General features: G+C 42.3%; 1 protein-coding gene across 2 annotated transcripts in view; it reads right to left on the reverse strand.

The window, feature by feature from the left end:
- Window positions 1-18753, reverse strand: part of CDON (cell adhesion associated, oncogene regulated) — a 97928-nt gene extending 79175 nt beyond the window's left edge. Inside the window, exon 1 of one of the 2 annotated variants that reach the window (XM_084611949.1) lies at window positions 18650-18753. The gene's annotated coding sequence lies outside the window, so the exon portion shown is untranslated. Of the gene's footprint in view, window positions 1-14749; window positions 14871-18649 lie in introns of those variants that run through there. The other variant, XM_084611950.1, reaches the window with a different exon arrangement.
- Between the last annotated feature and the right edge of the window lie 463 nt (window positions 18754-19216).

A 19216-nucleotide genomic window follows, 5' to 3' on the forward strand; every position in this document is an offset into this window, starting at 1 on the left:
AATGTTGATCTCACGTGCCTGTCCGTTAATATAACCTTAAGGGTTCTCCATTCTTGCTTTTGTACCTATAATGCTGGCCCTAGGCTTGGGGCAGACTTCTTGCCTGCCACCCCTTCTCTTAATCACTCCTTCAAATATTATTTCTAGGAATGCTTTCGTTTCCACATCAGCAATCTCCTCCCCTTCCCATTCTTGGGCTACTGACCAGACCCTTACATTGGCACCTCTTTGGAGCTGGAGTCATATCCATCTGCAAAGCATCGTACATTTATGAGGACGTATTTAATAATACATAGTCTCCCAAGCACCCCAAACTATTGCAATTTTGAGGTGAACTTAGTTTAATTTCATGCTAGTAACACACAAAGTTCTCAATTGACACAAGAAGATCCAGACAAGAGCAATAATACTTATTTTCACAGCTCAGCTAGATACTCCAAAGTAGCTAACACACACAAACTTAACTATGCAGACTAAATACACACACTGTATGGTAAACTTTTCAAACCTACCTGTAAGTATAGTGTTTTCAATGCAACGTACCTATTTAACACACCAAGATGGTTCACACTTGTTTATAACTTGGCAGATCACTTACCTGGACTAACGAAGTAAGGAAAAAGATTTGAATGATCGGTTTGCTGTAAGTATCAGGAAAAATGTTAAGAATAGACCCTCAGCTAATGGAACTATGCTAACTTATATTAGCTGAGGATCTGGCTCCACCAGTTTCACTTTCTGCACTTGGAAGCCATCTACCTCAAGTTTGAATTTAATGAAAAAAATACACCCCTCTGTGGCTGAACCCGCTACAAAAGAGCTATTAAAGAAAGAAATTCAGTTAATTCGCAAAGACTTCAGAAAGTAATCCCACACTTCCACTGGCATCCTCCAACAACTCCTGCAGTTCTGTAAAATGTAGGCAAAAGGTGTTTTAAACCAGTTTATCATCAAGTCTGATTCATTCTGTTGCAACTTGTAGTGATCCATTCTACCTGTGATCCCTTAAAGGGAAGTACAACTAGTCTATTAAATCTATACCTGCAGCCAGAATTTACAGCAACCCAATCTATTGCTGTCTTACATCGTGGGCAATTAGGAACATGTAAACTCATGGCTGCAGGGTATGGGAGGCTCCCTTGAACCAGAGAGCAAAGCTTGTGTGCTGTAGTCTATATAGGATTTCAGTTTACATACAATAGCAGTGGATTCCACAAGCTGACTAAATGCTATATCAAAAAAGGAACATCTGATCAGTTTTGACGACTCCCTTCATAATTCTGAACACGTCAATCAACTCTCCTTAGCGGGCTAAACAATCTTCCTTTTTTTAATTTCTTGGCACATGCACTGGGTCTTGGTGTGCCTTTAACATTTTCAACCTAATTCTAGATGAGGCAACCAAAACTGAACACCATGTTCCAGATGGAGCCATACCTTTGTACAAAAGCATATGTTCTCTTTGTAATGCATTAACTAGAAAATTATTAAAGATGAACACTTAGAAAACTAAGATTAAATCCCAAAGGCAGTTAAGATAGCACGTAGTTAGAGATTTTGCTGGGCTCTTTCTGGTCCTAGAAAACTTAATAGCACTGGTCACCAAAAGTGCCATCTTCCATTGTCTGCCCTCTCAGACAATCACCTGGTCACAGCAGTCCACACGCTGGTCTCCTTGCTCATCTATTGTAATCTGTAAGACCAATATATTGTCCTTCTGCAAATCCATCCTCAAGACCTACTTCTGCTGTCATATTGGCAAGAAGTCAGCTAACCAATGATGGCCAGGAGGAGTGGCAGTTGGGAACAGCAGATTTTACTGACTTTTATAACGTTCCAATGATTACCATCAAGCTGTACAACAGGTAACTGTGATTTTGTTCTCGTTACTCTCATTCTTCCCATTCCCTCCTGTGCCTGGTTTCAAAATCAGATTCTAAGCATTTTGGTGAAGGGACTATTTCCTTGTACAACACCTAATTCAATGGGCCCCAATCCTGAGTGTGACAGAAATATTAAACTCACTCTACTAGGGCCTAGATAAGAGTCATAAGAAAAATAAAGGTAATTCATAACAGCCACCCAGCCAAGAGTGCAGAACTGATCCGTAAAGCCCTCAATAGAATAGATGCACTATCTCTCAGACTAAATTTCCTTGCATGACTCACATGAGCCATGAAACTTGTCACGACCTACAAAACAAGTTCAAACACAACCACAACATGACCAAGCTACCTGATTGAAAAGTGCACCTCTTTTATCCATACAGACATGGACAATGTTTAACAGAGTCCAGGTATAGAACTAGAGAGAACCAAAACAAGAACAGCAGGCCCATGGGGCTGAAAGACCCTTTCCCAAAGCAGACTGGGATAAATCTCATCTGCACCAACTTCAGGTTGCACTACACACTTACTTATTTGCCACTGCGTTGCCCGAAGTACCAGAGCAGAAGAAAATTTAGTAACATACTAAAGGCAGAATGAAATCAAGAGCAAGATATATTAACTGTCCCTCCACACACTTCTCACTGTTTCTATGATTTATGCACAGGTCTTCTCCTACAATGCTATGTGCTTTAGAAATGCTTACACAAACCATTGAAATGTGTTAAAAGAGTCCTCAGTTGAAGGTTACATTTTGTTGCAAGAGAGCTCTTTAAATATTGTCAGAACATGATCACACAATAGGGTAAAGGGTCCAAAGACCCTTCACATCATTTAAGCTCCACTTAATCATTTAATACAGGGCTCAAATGGCACAGAGGGCCTTACACAGGCCCTCTACTGGGGGTGAATTCCATCCTACATGCATATCAATCAGCTACTGTGAATAACAAGATCAAGTAGCATCACTATTCTGGTCTGTGTTTAAACTTGCCAATCAAAGACAGTGAATGTTCACTTTTGTTAGTGTTTATTTTCACTTTTAAAGAAAGCTTACAGACAAGGCTCAGTCAGTCACACAGAGGTGCCTGACCTGATATTAGTGTTGTCCACCCTAATTGAACACTTCCCCAAACCCAGATAAGCAATATTTGCTTTCTGCAATGTGAAAAGGAGTACTTGTGGCACCTTAGAGACTAACAAATTTATTTGAGCATAAGCTTTCGGATCCGACGAAGTGAGCCGTAGCTCACGAAAGCTTATGCTCAAATAAATTTGTTAGTCTCTAAGGTGCCACAAGTACTCCTTTTCTTTTTGCGAATACAGACTACCACAGCTGCTACTCTGAAACCTGTCCTTCTGCAATGTATACATCTCTAGAGTAAAAATGAACTCTAGAGTAAAAATACCTCTGTCTGGGAGAAGAACTCTGCCTGTTATAGTTTTCTGCAACCCATCTTGTTGAGTAGTAGGGGCCCTAAATTGTACATTTACACATTAGTTCCCTATCTCAGACTTTTTAAGCAAAGTATAAACCTGAAAACTTTCAAAAAGCTGAACTTATTTCACTTATTAGAGTTGTTTCCATAGCAATTTTAGGATTTTGTACTATTGTGTATGCTTTTAATATAAACAATGACAAATTACTTTTAGTTTGGAATTTCAAATGCAGATACATTGTTTATGTTTATTAAATAAACTTATTTCACACTATTTCCTTCTGACACACCCAGCTTAAACTGTAATGATAAATGTACAAGATAGGATACAAGGTAACTTCAAAGAACAGAAAATAAATCCAAAACCTGTTCGCTTTTTTTAAAATTACAAATCAGATGTCCTGAATTTAGAAAGTTAATATCAAAACCTTCCAGTACTTGCAAAATTCATTGATTCAGCTCCTTCAATCCAAGTTTGTCTTTATAACAGTGATACTCAGACTGTGGCTTGGGAGCCAAAAGTGGCTCTTTAATGTGTCTCCTGCGGCTCTTTGAAGCAAGATATTAAAACAGTGTGATTTAATTATTAACCAATCTAAGTTAACCACCAATCAGGATGCTTTTACTATATTATTAACCAATTGCAGAATACTTGGTCAATTATTTTGTTTTGAGATGAGAGAGAGAGAATGAATTCACACTACTGTGGCTCTTTTGGGTAATGCTGGTCCCTAATTTGCTCCTGAACCACTGAGGTCTGAATATCACTGGTTTATAATGCTAAAGAAGTTCAAAGACACTTAACTCTGGGCACTAGACACAGCCGAGTCAAGTAAACGCTACCATCAGATGGTCCCAAAAATCCTCTCTTATTAATTTTGAATGTATAGCAAATAGAAAGTGCAACACAATGTTAGCCTCAGATTGCATCACTTTGTAAATCCAAATTTAGAAAGATTTAATTAAGCATAAAACTGCAATATATTAATAGTGAGTTTTAGAGTTTCACTCCATTCATTACCAGGCTCCTTATACATCATTACAAAGATTTAAAGTATACATTCCTATTTTATTCTGCAACACAGATTACTAGCAAGAACAGAAAACATCTTTTGTTCCAAGAAAGTTTTGGTGATTGTTGTTTCTCTCTCTCTTAGCTTGCATTTTATTAGAGGCAACTCAGACCTAATCAAGCTGTGATACACTATCATTTTAGAACTTTTTGGCAGCAAATATCTAAAGTGCTATAACGATATTTTGAAGAGGTTATTGAGAAACAGGTTCCCTGAAGCTACAGCAATAGTAAAATAATCATATAGCAGTAATAGCCTCTAACAAACCTTATGAGAAGTTGGGCTTATATTTTACATTGTAAACATACAGCAATATTATCCTATGCAAAATGAAAGAGTATCGGAAGCCTCTGAGATGTGCATCTTCAGGAGAGGAAAAAAAGCAATTTATCTTAGTTTGGCTACAATGGTGTGATTAGGTAATTAAACTTAATCTGCAGTGCTGTGTACCATTTAAAAAAAAAAGTTCCATAAACACACAATTGAGGGATTACACACATTTGACAGGACCAAAATACCGTACACAGGGTTGTTGTAGCCATGCTGGTTCCAGAACATTAAAGAGACAAGGTGAGCAAGGTAATATCTTTGGACTAACTTCTGTTGGTGAGAGAGATAAGCTTCTGATCTTACACAGAGTTCTTTGTCAGGCCTGAAGAAAGCTCAAAAGCTTCTCTCTCTCACCAACAGACGATGGTCCAATCAAAGATATTACCTCACCTACTTTGTCCCTATAGGACCAAAATATGACCTTCTCACCCAGAAATGAGCACTGTGTGTTTAAAAGGTCTCATATTTGTCACTTGAGGGAAAGAGGGTAATATCCTCCAAAACAAAACTTGTAATTAACACTTAACATTTTAGCTGCTCACCTAAGTGGCTCAGTTAAAAACGCAGATTCTTATGAGCCTGGAGAAATTCAAACTGACAAAACTCCCTGCTCTTCAAGGGGGATTGAGAAGTCAGTACTCTTTATGTGTTCTTGCCAGCTAGCATATCACAACAAAGTTGGGGTATTTCTACACAGCAATTAGACACGCATGGCTGGCTCATGCCAGCTGACTTGGGTTCCCGCTAAGGGGCTGTTTAACTGTGGTGCAGACTTTCATGATTGGGGACCCTCTCACCTCACTGGGTCCTAGAGCCCGGCTCCAGCCCAAGCATCTATGCCGCAATTAAACAGCCCCTTTGCCCAAGCCTCTTGGCATGGGCCACCTATGGGTTTTTAGCTGAAGTGTAGACACGCTTAGTGTGTTGAGTCGACTGGGCACACAGCTGAGGGCCTAGGATTGTAAAATGCTGCAGTCCTTGTTTGGAAAATCAAGAGTCCCCATCCTTGTTGCACTGAGGGATGTCACAAAAAACCACGCCGCTTTAAGAGTGCCCCAAACAGTTAACTTCAGTATATGACAGTAAAATTAGCTATATTAATTCCATTGTTAGAACTCAGAGTAGCAGCCGTGTTAGTCTGTATTCGCAAAAAGAAAAGGAGTACTTGTGGCACCTTAGAGACTAACCAATTTATTTGAGCATAAGCTTTCGTGAGCTACAGCTCGAAACTGAATATATCCTACTCTGCATCGTATTGATGAAGAACACTACATGTGCTGTGATGACAAACAAACAGTCACTGTGTGGAAGGGATCTAAGTATCAGGGGGCTGGATGGACAGATCCGGCCTACTTGGTATCCAAATCGCTATTCTAGTCCATCCGCAATCCAGTGAGTAAAAACCATTTTCCTAATCTAATAGGTCCTACTGACCACCCCACCTTTAAAAATCTCCCACTGTCTTGTCTCCTTCTTTTCAGCACAAAGTTTATTCTTCTCAAGCTCACTTTCAAGGCTCTACACAAAACTTTTCCTGCCAATATGTAGTACCAGGTCTCTTGTTGCATTGCCTCCCCATTGCAGCAATATCAGCCTGGATGCAACTGATTTTACTGCAGTAAAACCTACAGGCCCTATATCCATTATGCTAAACATTGTACCGACATAACCAAAAGATGGTTATGCCCCGAAGAGGGCTTGCAACCTAAATGTAAGATCTGAAATAGGTGGATACCAGAGACCGGGGAGGAGAAGCAGAAGGCAACAATATTACAACTGGAACGATAAATAGCAGTGACACACAGCACACCAGCTGCACAACCATTTGTAAAGATTTGTATAAGTGTCATGGCAAAGATGACTAAGAAGGAATCCGAAGGAGAACAATGAGCTACCTTTGTAGATTTGTGTGGGGACGTGCTTCTATGTAAAAGGGAAGGCATAGAAGAAACCATGAAGGTGTCTCCTGGAAAATCTGATACATGATAAATAAAACCTTGTATTGTTGAATTCCAACATTAATGGAAATCTGACCATACCACTTCTCCCACAACTTGCTACATCTGGAATGCCCTTCCAGTTCCAGTCCACCTAGACCAGTGGTTCTCAAAGCCGGTCTGCCGCTTGTTCAGGGAAAGCCCCTGATGGGCCGGACTGGTTTGTTTACCTGCCGCATCCACAGATTCAGCGGATAGCGGCTCCAGGCCAATGGGGGCTGCAGGAAGCGATGCGGGCCAAGGGACATGCTGGCTGCCCTTCCCGCAGCCCCACTGGCCTGGAGCGGCGAACTGTGGCCAGTGGGAGCCGCGATCGGTCGAACCTGCGGACACGGCAGGTAAACAAACCGGTCCGGCCCGTCAGGAGCTTTCCCTGAACAAGCAGCAGACCGGCTTTGAGAACCACTGACCAAGACAGTTCCCTCTCTTCATTCAAACCCCTCCTTCTGTGATGCCCATAAGAGTTAATTTCTAAATTACTTTTAATTGAAACATCAAGATGTGCATAAACCATAAATGAACAGTCACATGATCTTATTGCTATCTCTCATCCACACTCAGTCTAACTACACCCCTTGAACCATGTCTAAAATAAGACCTTAAGCTCTTCTGTGCAGGGATCACTTTCCTATTTCTACTTTAAAATGCCCAATACACTTGTAGATGCTATAAAAATAAATTAGCATATATGCAAAGAAAAAAAACAGACATTTCTAGCAGAATAGATAACTTCAAGATCAGATGCAAACACATATAAGATCTGAAATCTAAGATTGTTTCAAGAAAGTGCCTTATTCCATTACAGCATCATTCTATAGTCACAGCAAAACTTTGGTAATAATGTGGCTTGCTCATGTCAACATCATCTCTGGTGTGGCAGCAGATAATATTCCAGTCAAGTAGCGATTCTGTTCAATTACAGCATCATATGGATAATGCCACTGTTTTCTTTCCCTGGCAGCTCTGTGATCTTTATGTGGGGACATGCTAATAAGAGAGCCAGTAGGAGGGCATTACCAGAAACAATAAATTGCATATTCTTAAAGCATATTAAAAATTCACTTGTTTAGCTACAACTTACCACAAAGATATAAAAGCAGAGTATTTATATATATTGCTCAGTGATATTAATAAAAATACTATATTTCTAAGTCTATACCATGCCCATTCACCTTCAGTAAGTGACTTCCTTTTAAAAAGTGCACAGATTGAGATTTAACCATTAGTTACAATGCATTTTACTAACTTAATTTAATAAACAAAACAATTATATAAACAAGCTATTCTGGACCACTTGAATGTGTCTTTTCCTGGCAATGCTAGAAGATCAGAGAATGAGAACTCCGAGTTTCTTGGTCATCAGGGAGCAATGAAAATAACTGGGTCTTCCCTCTATTTTTTGGATGGCCCACGATAACGTCAGTAATGGTGGAAAATGTGTAGTAACAGCTGTTCAGGGCATCGTTGGGAGAGAACATCTCCTACCTTTGCCCCGATGTTCCTTTGTAAGGGGGGGGGAGGGTAACGTTCTACCATGAGTTGCACTCATCATTCTGTTACTTAAGAGGTGTACATGCCACTTCACTGGTCTAAAACATGGCAGCCAGTCTGCCTAGATATTGGTTTTGCACTAAAATTATTGTTCTGCTCTTATAAGAAAAAAAAAAGTCTCCCCGGTTATGTCTAGACTAGGAAGAGAGATTGAGTTTAAAAATGAGATGATGACCTCTCTCACCCTTATCTATGCCAGGGGTGCTGGATTCTTCAGAGAATGAGCTTATTTCCATTTTAAAATGTGAGCCAGAGTGTAACATTTAGGACTATATATTACCCTCCATCTACAGTGACACCCTACTGATGTCAACAGGAGTCTTGCACAAAGATTAAGCACAGAATGGTATTTATTATCTGTGTACTAGGTTGTGCATTCAGCACTGTTTAATAGAAAAGTTGCTCATCCTAAGGGCCACTACTATTTTTGCTCCCTGTTTCTCTTCCTTCTTCATACTCCCGTCTCTCTGTACCTCTCCCTTTTCTGTCTTCGTGTCCCCTCCTTTCTCTGCATTTCCTTTCATCCAAACCATTCCCAGAGGGCCAAAAAAGCCTAACAAAATCAAGAAATTAGGACAGACATCGAAATCTGCGCACATTTGATTAATTTTTAGTGGTGTTTCTTCCTCCTCCTCTGTGATAGCACTGAGTTCTCAGGTACAACGCCCCTCTGAACTCCACTTCCTTTTACCTTTATTCCTGCCAAATGTTTGTTGCGTGAGGGAACTTTCTAGCAGTTCACTGGGTACTTTGGAGAGGACATCATCTTGACTTCTCTTGATTAATAAACTATGTTGCTATAGAAAATTTAGTGTTCCAGTCATGTGTTTCTGATTTGTGAAGGCTGGGATTCAGATTAGGAGGTTGGCAAGAAATGGATGTGTTTGGATTCCTCTTTACCTAAAGGCTTAAAGCTTACTACCAGTACTTCTAATGTTTTTGTGAACACCATTACTGCTGTTGAAAGACAGAGAAGATCAGAACCAGTATTGGCTGTGTCACGTGCCATAGGAGAAGTTGAACAGGCATGATGAGTTTGTGCAGCCAGGCACTGTTGTAACCACAGTAGATTGTAGGGTCTCCCTGTTGAACCCAAACCTTTTCAAAATTGAAGAAACTTCTGGTTACCCTCTGGACCTATCTGGAACCAAAGTAGCATAGCATATAGACATGAGTCCTGTTCCTCCTCTCTTACAGCTTCTCTGACTCTATACAGATGAAATATTGCAAACTTTTCCCACTGCCAGTCCTAGCACTGAGTATCAGAGAACTGAGTTTCTGGAGTATTTTTTTTTAAATACTTATGTATATTCATTTCTCAGTCTCTTATACCCACTTGCCTTTGGTAAACAGTTCATTGAAAGAAGTGGATTAGCTTGCCCTTTGAAGAGATCTCCAGCAAGTTGAATGTCTGAGGGTCCTAATGTAGAACTCCAATCTGTTTTCACCCCCTGACTTGGCCTCTTCCATCAACTCTTAATAAACAAGAGAAGGTAAAAAAACATTACTACCACTTCTCTTAATTCCAATAGCTTTAGATTTGAAAAATCCAGGCTCACTCATGTCAGAAGAGTGAGAATGGAAGACTTAGGAATCAAAAGGAGGAGAATGAAGTTTCTTCTTAAGTTTCTTTGGCAGGATGTCATGACTCACTGCACCTTGTTGACTGGTGGTTTAGTATCCCAAGAGATATCTGTCCTCTGAGGGAGCGGGGTCTGCTGGTCAGGGACTTCAGGAAGGATCTTTCTTTTCAGTGTAAGGGATACCCTAAGCTTGGGCTGCCTGTACCTCATTGTCCCTCTTTTGTTTTACTGGGTGAAGTCGTGCAAGGAGAGCTGCTGGTAACATCCTTTCAGCCCAGATATGCATATGGTGGAACAGACTGCGATCTGGATTAAAGACTAAGTGCATAAATTTGTGACATAAGATGACTAAACCCATCCACCAACTTCTGGATGGCTCCCAGTTACTCTGTGCAGCACATTACAATTACAGGAATGGGTCCTTAATTTGGGACTTACTCCTTCTTAAACTGGGACTGAGGAGGCTGGAGGCCCTGTCTGAGACTTGTCTGCAAGATCTCCTATCGAAAGAGCCAGCAAAGGCTCTAGTTGTCTGGGCTAATTCAGGAGGATGTAAATGGCCTTTGATGAATAACTCCTGCAGCTGCCAAGCCATTTGGGGAGCTTTGGCTAGGGCTACATTCAGCCTGCCTACAGGCAGCTGGATGCCATGTTTTCACTTTTCAAGAGAGACAGACTGCTGCTCACCTGTCCTTTGTTGACTGATTGACCAGGGTGAGGGTGCACACTTGAACAGATGTTTTATTCTCCACTATGGAACCCAGCTATTAGTAATGGGACAGGCATAGTTCCCCCTCTGCTGGTTATAGCATAGGAACATGTTTTCCTCCTGGGCTTCTTGGGCATTAGGTCCATAACAACAAAATGGGGTATAACCATGCATGATGGGAAGCCCACTGCAGAAAACCTGCCTTGTCTCAAATAGGATTTTTTTTTGGAGAGCATCCTCCAATAATTTAGACAGATCAATTGAAAGGCCTTTTTCAATTTTTATTTTTAAATTAAGTCCTGTGCTCTTCAGAACCAGTTTCTGTAGCTCCTTGATGACTTGGAGGCAGACAGAACTGATGGGCTCTTCAGTGGGAAATGCTGAGCTTGCATCTGGGACCAACAAATGTGTCTTGCAGCAGTGTAGGCCAGAAAACCACGGTCAGAACCAGTGAACTTGCCTGAAAGAATATACACATTTATGTATGTGTGATTGATATATATATATATATATCAATCAATCATATCCAGAAACTCATCATTTAGAAATGTCAGTGCCTGTTTTGATTCGTTGCTCTCCATACTGGCCATTTAAAGTAGCTTTCCAGTAAAAAGAATGGAACATTGGAGAGTATAAAAGCAGCAAGTGCTGATATGACTGTGAATATATCTACAGACTAACAACTACTGGTTCTCTTTAGAGGATCTAAAAATATAATTGAGCAATGAGAGAAGAGATTTTAACAATTCATTTTCAATTAGTTTAACCAGGGTCACATGACTTTTCTTGAACTCACAGACTTTACTTGCATCAGCTGTTACCTTAGGAGAGGACAGTTCTATTCACGGATTACACTAATTCTCTACACTTCCCAGTTAGCTTTTTTCCGTACTTTTAGATGCTACCATTAAAAAACGGACTGCTAGAACCATATTACAGGTCAGAAAAGATTCAAAAGAAAATTCAGAAACTCTCAAGTGGCTGTTCCAGTCATTTCATGGGTCTTAGTAGAACAAATGATCATATTAGACAAGGGAGTTCTAGTCTAATAGTTAGAGGTATCTAGACAGAGCAGGGTTTAAGAGCCAGACTTGGTGAGTTCTACTCCAAGTCCTGCTACTCTTGCTGCATTAATGCAGATGAATCACAATCTTTTTGCCCTGCCTTTTTCCTTGTCTGTGAAATGGGGATCATCATGTGTAGGGGTGTTTTGAGGCTCAACAGCTAAAATCTTTGGACGATGACATTACTTGAACTTGTATGGCAATTATGTCTTGTTGTAAAACAAACCTTGAGATAATGGCAAACAGTTTAGGCCCAAGATGAGACCTTTACAATCATTTTCATTCCAGAAAATCCAGTGGTGTTTTGTTTGTTTTTTAATAACCAGACCTAGACAAAAATGTATAAAGAAATATAAACCAGCAGCTACTGTTTCTATAGCATCCTCCATCATACTTCATTCAGCACTGTGCAGAGCTTGACAGCTGGCCAGCAGAGGGAGTACACAGCAGCTATTACACTGTTCCCAGAACTGCATGATAAGCATCAAAACTGCTGGTACGCAAACAAAATAGTAAACAAAATCGAGGCATCTTAGCTTCTACAAGAAACATAAAAGGAGAAATGGCAAAAAAGCCAATGTCTGCAAAATGAGATCAAAAATATGAGAAAGCAAGTTTTATTTTCCTGCTTTCCAGGGGGAACTCCAAACAAAAGTAAGAACTGCAAACTATTAGTTACTTTTCAGCATCTGTAAGATGTTAAAAAACTGAGTTCTGCTGTCGTCCCCCCCGCCAACACGGGAAATTCCAGCATCAGCATTTCAATACCTGGTTCAGCAACAATGCACAACATGTATTTTGCCTCTAGTGCCGGCACATTTAATAGTAAATAAGTGGTTAAATATGTGCTTATAAAAATTCAGATCATATGGTAATCCAAATATCTAAAACGGTATTTATCTTAGCTAGACCTACAGTTTCTTATTTTCTGAGACTGTTCCCCTTTTGAAAACCCATTTCAATTTTACTCTACCATTTCTTATTTTTATTCCTCTGCTGTTTAAGCCAATGAGCCTTATCTTGGTATTGCCACTTCCAACTCCAGCTTTAAATTACTAAACAAACAATTTTAAACATTAATGACACAAACTTCTGTTAGTTATGTCACTTCACAATTTTAAGGGGGGGGGTTACTGAAATGCTATGGACTCAACCAGGTGGCAATCTCCTTTTTCATTTCCTCTCCCATGTGGAAAAGCAGACTTCTAGTGATGTGAAAGTTTGTGGGTGTGTTCTTGTCTTGAACCTGTCCAGGTGGTAACTACAGCTAATTCTTATAACTAAAAAACCCACTAAAACTGGATTTTAAGTCATTAGATTACCGAAGAGTACATATGCAGTCAAATTGTAGCACAATTTTAGCTTGGTACAACAAAAACACCCTTTTCACAGTTATGACATGTAATATTAAGTTTAGCAACCTGAAATAAATTCATGCCATGAAATGTTTAAATAATGATATTCAAGATCTGAACATCTTTAGAATACTACAGCAATGTTAAGAAAAGGATTGTTGCCATCAGCAACTAAGTTGTCTAATACAAAAGCACACCCTCTTCCTAAAGACTTTTCTCTTTTTTTAATAGACAACATGGCACCACTTTGTTGTTCAGTTTACTTCACACAAAATGACTCTGTCAAACTGTCAGCTAAGCTCTCCAAAGTGCAACTTTATTTTAAGAGGTATAGATGTCACAGAATGACCTATTTTGTTCAAGATCATGAAATGAAAACATCTGTGAATAAACCACCAAATGTGGGGAAAAAAAGTGCATCTAGCTACCAGGTAATCCTAATTACAGATGGCTTTAAAGCAAATAAAATCTTTACATATAATAGTGAGTTTTGCAGTCTTTAACCTGTATACATACCAGAATTGTGCGTTTACAAAATTAGACACCTAGTCAAAATTCTAACCAAACTGACACCTTAAGACTAACATACTGAATGCATACTCTTGTACAACTAGTTTCTAGGAACTTCATTATGTAAAATGAAAAGGAGGACTTGGGGCACCTTAGAGACTAACCCATTTATTTGAGCATAAGCTTTCATATAAGATGCATAAGACGCATCCGACGAAGTGAGCTGTAGCTCACGAAAGCTTATGCTCAAATAAATGGGTTAGTCTCTCAAGGGCCACAAGTTCTCCTGTTCTTTTTGCGGATACAGACTAACACAGCAGCTCCTCTGAAACCTGCCAGTATATAAAATGTAATGAAGTAGCTATATGATTGCTGGCACAGAACAATTCAAGTAGGTAACTGAAATACAAGGCGTCCTACATGTGGTCAGATTTAACAACTTCCCAATCCTTTCAAGTTAAGACAATGTAACAGAATATGGAAAAAAAAAGTATTTGTTTTAATTTATGTCAATAAATTTTTTTGTTAAGTTAAAACAACTCTTTACAAATTTCTTTAGTGATAATGTAAATGTACTTAGTGAGATAATTACAGGAAGCACTGTAAGTCTGCACTTAAATTCGGATTTCTACTCTTAATCAAAATGACAAAAAAATAAACTCTCAAATATACTACAGCATCCTGTATTAGCTCAAGGCTGGCTGAAAGTTCTTCCATTAAGTCATTAGCCATATAACCTCACTCACAAGAAAACTAAAACAACCAATTAACCAACTTTAATTTCAAATTCAAGACCAGTTACTAAGATTTTATTTTAATAAAAATACACATAATTGCATCAAGAAAATCTGAAAAATAATACAAGTTATTTGAAATCTCAAGTCGTTTTAAAATGTTCAGAAGAGGGTTCTTTAAGAATTATACTTTTTTCCTCCAGACTAACTTCAGAGAAAGTAACATATTAGGCAAAAATAATACTGAGGTATCGATTTTAAAGTTTTAAGACAATAAAGAGGGTATTAAAAGTGAGTTCAGGTTCTTCTAGCATTATAATTTTATATCTACAATGACCTGGGACAAAAAATATCTATATCTATATAATTATTTTAATTGTTTTCTTTTAACTTGTCATCACAGAAGTCAATCATACGGATTTACTTTCTTTGGAAAACTGCAATAAAACCCCAAATCATTAACAATTAGCATCAAGGCAAAACAGCTGACATACTGTAAACTGTTTGGAGAAACTCACCAGGCTTGCAAGTGTGTTTTTATATTTGTTTTCCTCCAATTTGTGTCTACAGTTTGAGAACTAAAGAGTCAGACGGATTCAATAAATTGTGTGGACGAGTTCATCTCAGTGCCCAATACACACCACAGTTCCACTTTAAATATAAGAAGTCTTGGCTAATAGTATGCCTTTGGGTTGGGCTTTTCTCTTACAAGATAAGCTATTAAGTCATGCCTTGATTTTAGATCTGCCAACATATGAATTCTTCTAATGCCGCCTCCTCCGCCCACCATCAACACTGCCATACTACTCGCTCTCTCCCCCCACTACCACCAAAAAAAAAGGCACTGCAGGGCAGAAATTCCTCAGGTGCTCACTAATGGAATTCCCAGGGTCTCTGAGCCGCTTCGAGGATCAAGAGATCTCATAGCCCCTGCTGGGGTAAGGAGCAACGAGTCTGTTCCATTTAATCAAATACAGAATGAATTTTCAGCCCTATTCACTAGGCTGTCTCCAGGGCTCCAAAAAGGCACCAGGGAGCTAGAATCACACTAATGTGGCTCTTTCAGGCAAATATAATTAGTTTGATTTTAAAAAGCCACATTAATAATATCACCTCAGTACTATTATTCAGATCACGCCAGTGATACTGTAGGAAATGAAAAAAGAATCATGGAAAAGTGGTTTATTTTCCTGTAAGTTAAGATTTTGAAAGTAACATTCCATATGGCAGGATTCCTTACTATTAACAAAAAACAAGGTTATCTCCTTTACTGAGTCCACTTTAATACAAGTTAGCATTTATATTCAAACAGGTACCAACTCATCTCCTTATTTTAGAATAAATGCCACAAAAAGGGCCATTAAATATTATAATTTTATGAGTCTTTTACATTCTCCAGGCATTACATTACCACAATTACAAAATAACTTTCTCCTTTAATTGTAATTTTGTTTACATCCCAAAGTACAATGTCTGTTACAAGACAGAAAGATACGAAAAAAATCCCTGCCTCAAAGAGATTCCAATAAAGAGACGGATGATAGGATGCACTGGGGGAATTTAGAGAAAATAAAAAATATATATCCCACTTTATTCCTATTATATCAATATAGTAAATAATTTTGGGGTTTTCCCCTCAAAGTTCTGTTTAAAAACAAACAAATGGAATCCACAAATATATATTCATATTTCAGTTTATATATACAGTTTGAGGGAAAACATTTCTAGTGAATAAGATTTTTTTGCTCCATTTACACTTTAAGTTAAATAAAGAGCCCAGATTACCTAACTTAATATGAGTGAAGAAAGTCATGAAAATGTTTTGTCAAACTGCAAACAAACCATGTCTGATGAGACAATAGAAGAACAATTAAATTAGGTTTACCTTTCACTTTTAGCGACAAGAGCACCCACTCCAGTACACAAATCTCATTTAACTCTGCCTTGCTGACCTGCATAAAGCAGTCCATCTAAACAACATCAATTTAATTAGCTCACTTCAAAGTCAAGCCACCTGCAACAGCAGGCAAGGACTGATGCAAACCTACACAGGCTGGATCAATGAGGTCCAACTCTATGATCCTTTGTACTTTTTGATCTTGAAGCTTGAGATGTGCTCAAGCATTTCATACCAAAGATAAAGAGTTTGCACAACCCAAGAAGAGTTTTATTAGACAAAAATGAGTTGCACATGAATCGTCACCTCTCATAAATAATGATCTTGGGAATCTACGCTTTGCTCATGAAATTATATCTTCCTCTCAAGACTATCAATTAACCAAGATTCTGAATGCAGTTACACAACATTAAAAACAACGAAGTACATTTCGGATGCCAAATAGTCAAAACACTGGCTGAATTCAACTTCAAGGAAGTGCAAAGGTTTTCCCATTTGACAGTGTTTCTCTGATTTTCCAAGCTGCTCATTTGTGCACTGTACAATTTCCACACGTGCTTAACAGATAGTGGCAGTCTGTGCTGCTCCTCGACAGTAAGAATGACTAACCGCTACTCAGCTAGAAAACAAACAGCTAATTTAAAATTTCCAAACAAATTCTGATCTTTCATCCTATCCCAAATGAAGATAACTTCCCAACATCAGCTGCTATAAATAGTCTTAAGAAAAAACAAGAAGCAACTTGCAATTTAATGTTGCAATTTAAAAGGAGCTGTGTTGAATGTTAATTTGACAATCTGAAGTTGACAGCTGTCTCTCTCCATCACATTTACCAACCACATGCCAGGCACTGCCTTTAGTTCTGCTGAGTGTATACCTTTTTGTCTACGAGGTATCTGAGTATTATTATTGTACTTAGCAGCAGAAAGACTGAAGGCCAGGTAGTCTGCTGCCCTTGGTTTTGCTCAGAGAATGTTTGCACCATTAAGCTATCAACATCAAATTTTAAAGAGGCAATGTCAGAGTTGCTTCCAGAGTAGCCCTCTCCTCTCATACCTAATCCAGGCAACTCAGGAAGGCAATCACTCCTATGTCTCCTCCTAGGCTTCAACTGGAGGATGTGAGGTGGTGTTTATCAAAAACAAGCCCACAATAGTCCCAAGGTGGAGCAGCTGGTATCTGGTGATCTCTTGTCTCCAGAAATGACCCTTCCTCGCAACCCCCCACCTGCCTACATTGCCAGGAAATGCTATGGTACATATGGGGTGGGAAGTCACACCAAGGTCTTTAAGCATCACAGGAAGGTAAATAGCCCAATATAACACCCTTCAATGCTACCACCAGCCAGGGACAGCTTAGCACCTTTCCTGGAACCTACAGAGGGGGGATCAAACTGGCTGGCCCTACCTACTGCATCACAGCCCTATGCACGGTCCCTGAAGGCAACTTCCCTGGAGTCCTGGCTGGGGACCTGGCTCCACAGCACCCAGGGATTGCCCCCTACTGCCACTCGCTCACTCATGAGTTGGGAGTATTGGAGAAGGCAAGAGCTTAGCTCTGCCATCCACTCTCCAACCCTGATCCACCACCCAGCACCCCCCAACCCCGATCCTTCCACCTGGCACCCAGCACCCCAGATCCCCTGAATTAGCACCCAGCACCCCCTGCCTAGCAGCCAGCATCCCCGACCTCGCTCCTGCCACCTGGCACCCAGCACCCCCCGCCTAGCACCCAGCACTCCCCAATCCGACTGCCTGGCACCCAGATCCCCAGATCCCCTGAACCAGAACCCAACACTTCCCGCCTAGCAGCCGGCATCCCTGACCCCGCTGCCTGACACCCAGCACCCCCCATTAGCACCCCCAACAGGCACCCATCACCCCCGATTGCCCCGCCTGGCACCCAGCACCCCCCACCTACTAGCCAGCACCCCCGATTCCCCCCACCGCCTGGCACTCAGCACCTAGTACCCAGCACCCCCGAGTCCGCTCCCCCCGCCTGGCACCCAGCACCCCCGATTCCTCCCCCCCCCCGCCTGGCACCCCGCACCCCCCACCTAGTACCCAACACCCCCGATTCCTCCCCCCCCCTGCCTGGCACCCAGCACCCCCGAGTCCGCTCCCCCTGCCTGGCACCCAGCACCCCCGATTCCCCCCCCGCCTGGCACCCCGCACCCCCGAGTCCGCTCCCCCCGCCTGGCACCCCGCACCCCCGAGTCCGCTCCCCCCGCCTGGCACCCCGCACCCCCGAGTCCCCCCCCCGCCTGGCACCCAGCACCCCCGATTCCTCCCCCCGCCTGGCACCCAGCACCCCCCGATTCCCCCCACGCCTGGCACCCAGCACCCCCGATTCCTCCCCCCGCCTGGCACCCAGCACCCCCGATTCCCCCCCCGCCTGGCGCCCAGCACCCCTGAGTCCGCTGCCCCCGCCTGGCGCCCGGCGCCCCGCCAGGTAACCTGCCGCGCCCCGCCCCGCGCTCCCCCCGGCCAGGCCAGCCGGCGCCCGCAGCCCCGCCCGGTACCTCTCAGCAGCCGGGCTGGCCGTGCCCCGAGAGCCCCCGCCCCCGCTCGGCAGCCGCCCCCAGCACATTCCAGAGCGCGCGGGCGATCCGGACCGGACCCTCCATCCACCGCCGCCCGCCCCGGCCGCCGCCTCGCGCACACTGGCCGCACTCGGCGGCGGGGCCCCGGGCGGCCCCTCCTCCGGGCGCGCGCGGACCCCGCCCCCACCGCCCAGCGCCGGAGAGCGCGCAGGCCACGCCCCCTCCCTCCACTCCGCCCGTTCTCAGCCAACTGCCGCTCGCCCCCGCCGGCTCCGCTCGGAACGTACCAACATTGCGGATGGGGGGGGGGGGGGTGGAAGCCGGTGGCCCGACCCGCGCGCGCCTCCCCTCACTCCCCGCCCTGGGGCCGGGCCGGAGGCGCCGGAGGCGCGGGTGGGCCCGCCCGGCGGGACGCGGGGCTGCCGGCCCTGTGGCGGGACGGCGGTGCGGCCCCACGGCCGGCCCCGAGAGCGCTGCCCCCAGCCCGGCCGCCCCGTGGGGCTCCCGTCCCCCGCCGCCCGCGGGCTGCCGCGGCACTATCGCCCC

The sequence above is a fragment of the Lepidochelys olivacea genome, assembly GCF_965140295.1.
Source record: "Lepidochelys olivacea isolate rLepOli2 genome assembly, chromosome: 22".
NCBI classification, from domain to species: Eukaryota; Metazoa; Chordata; order Testudines; family Cheloniidae; genus Lepidochelys; species Lepidochelys olivacea.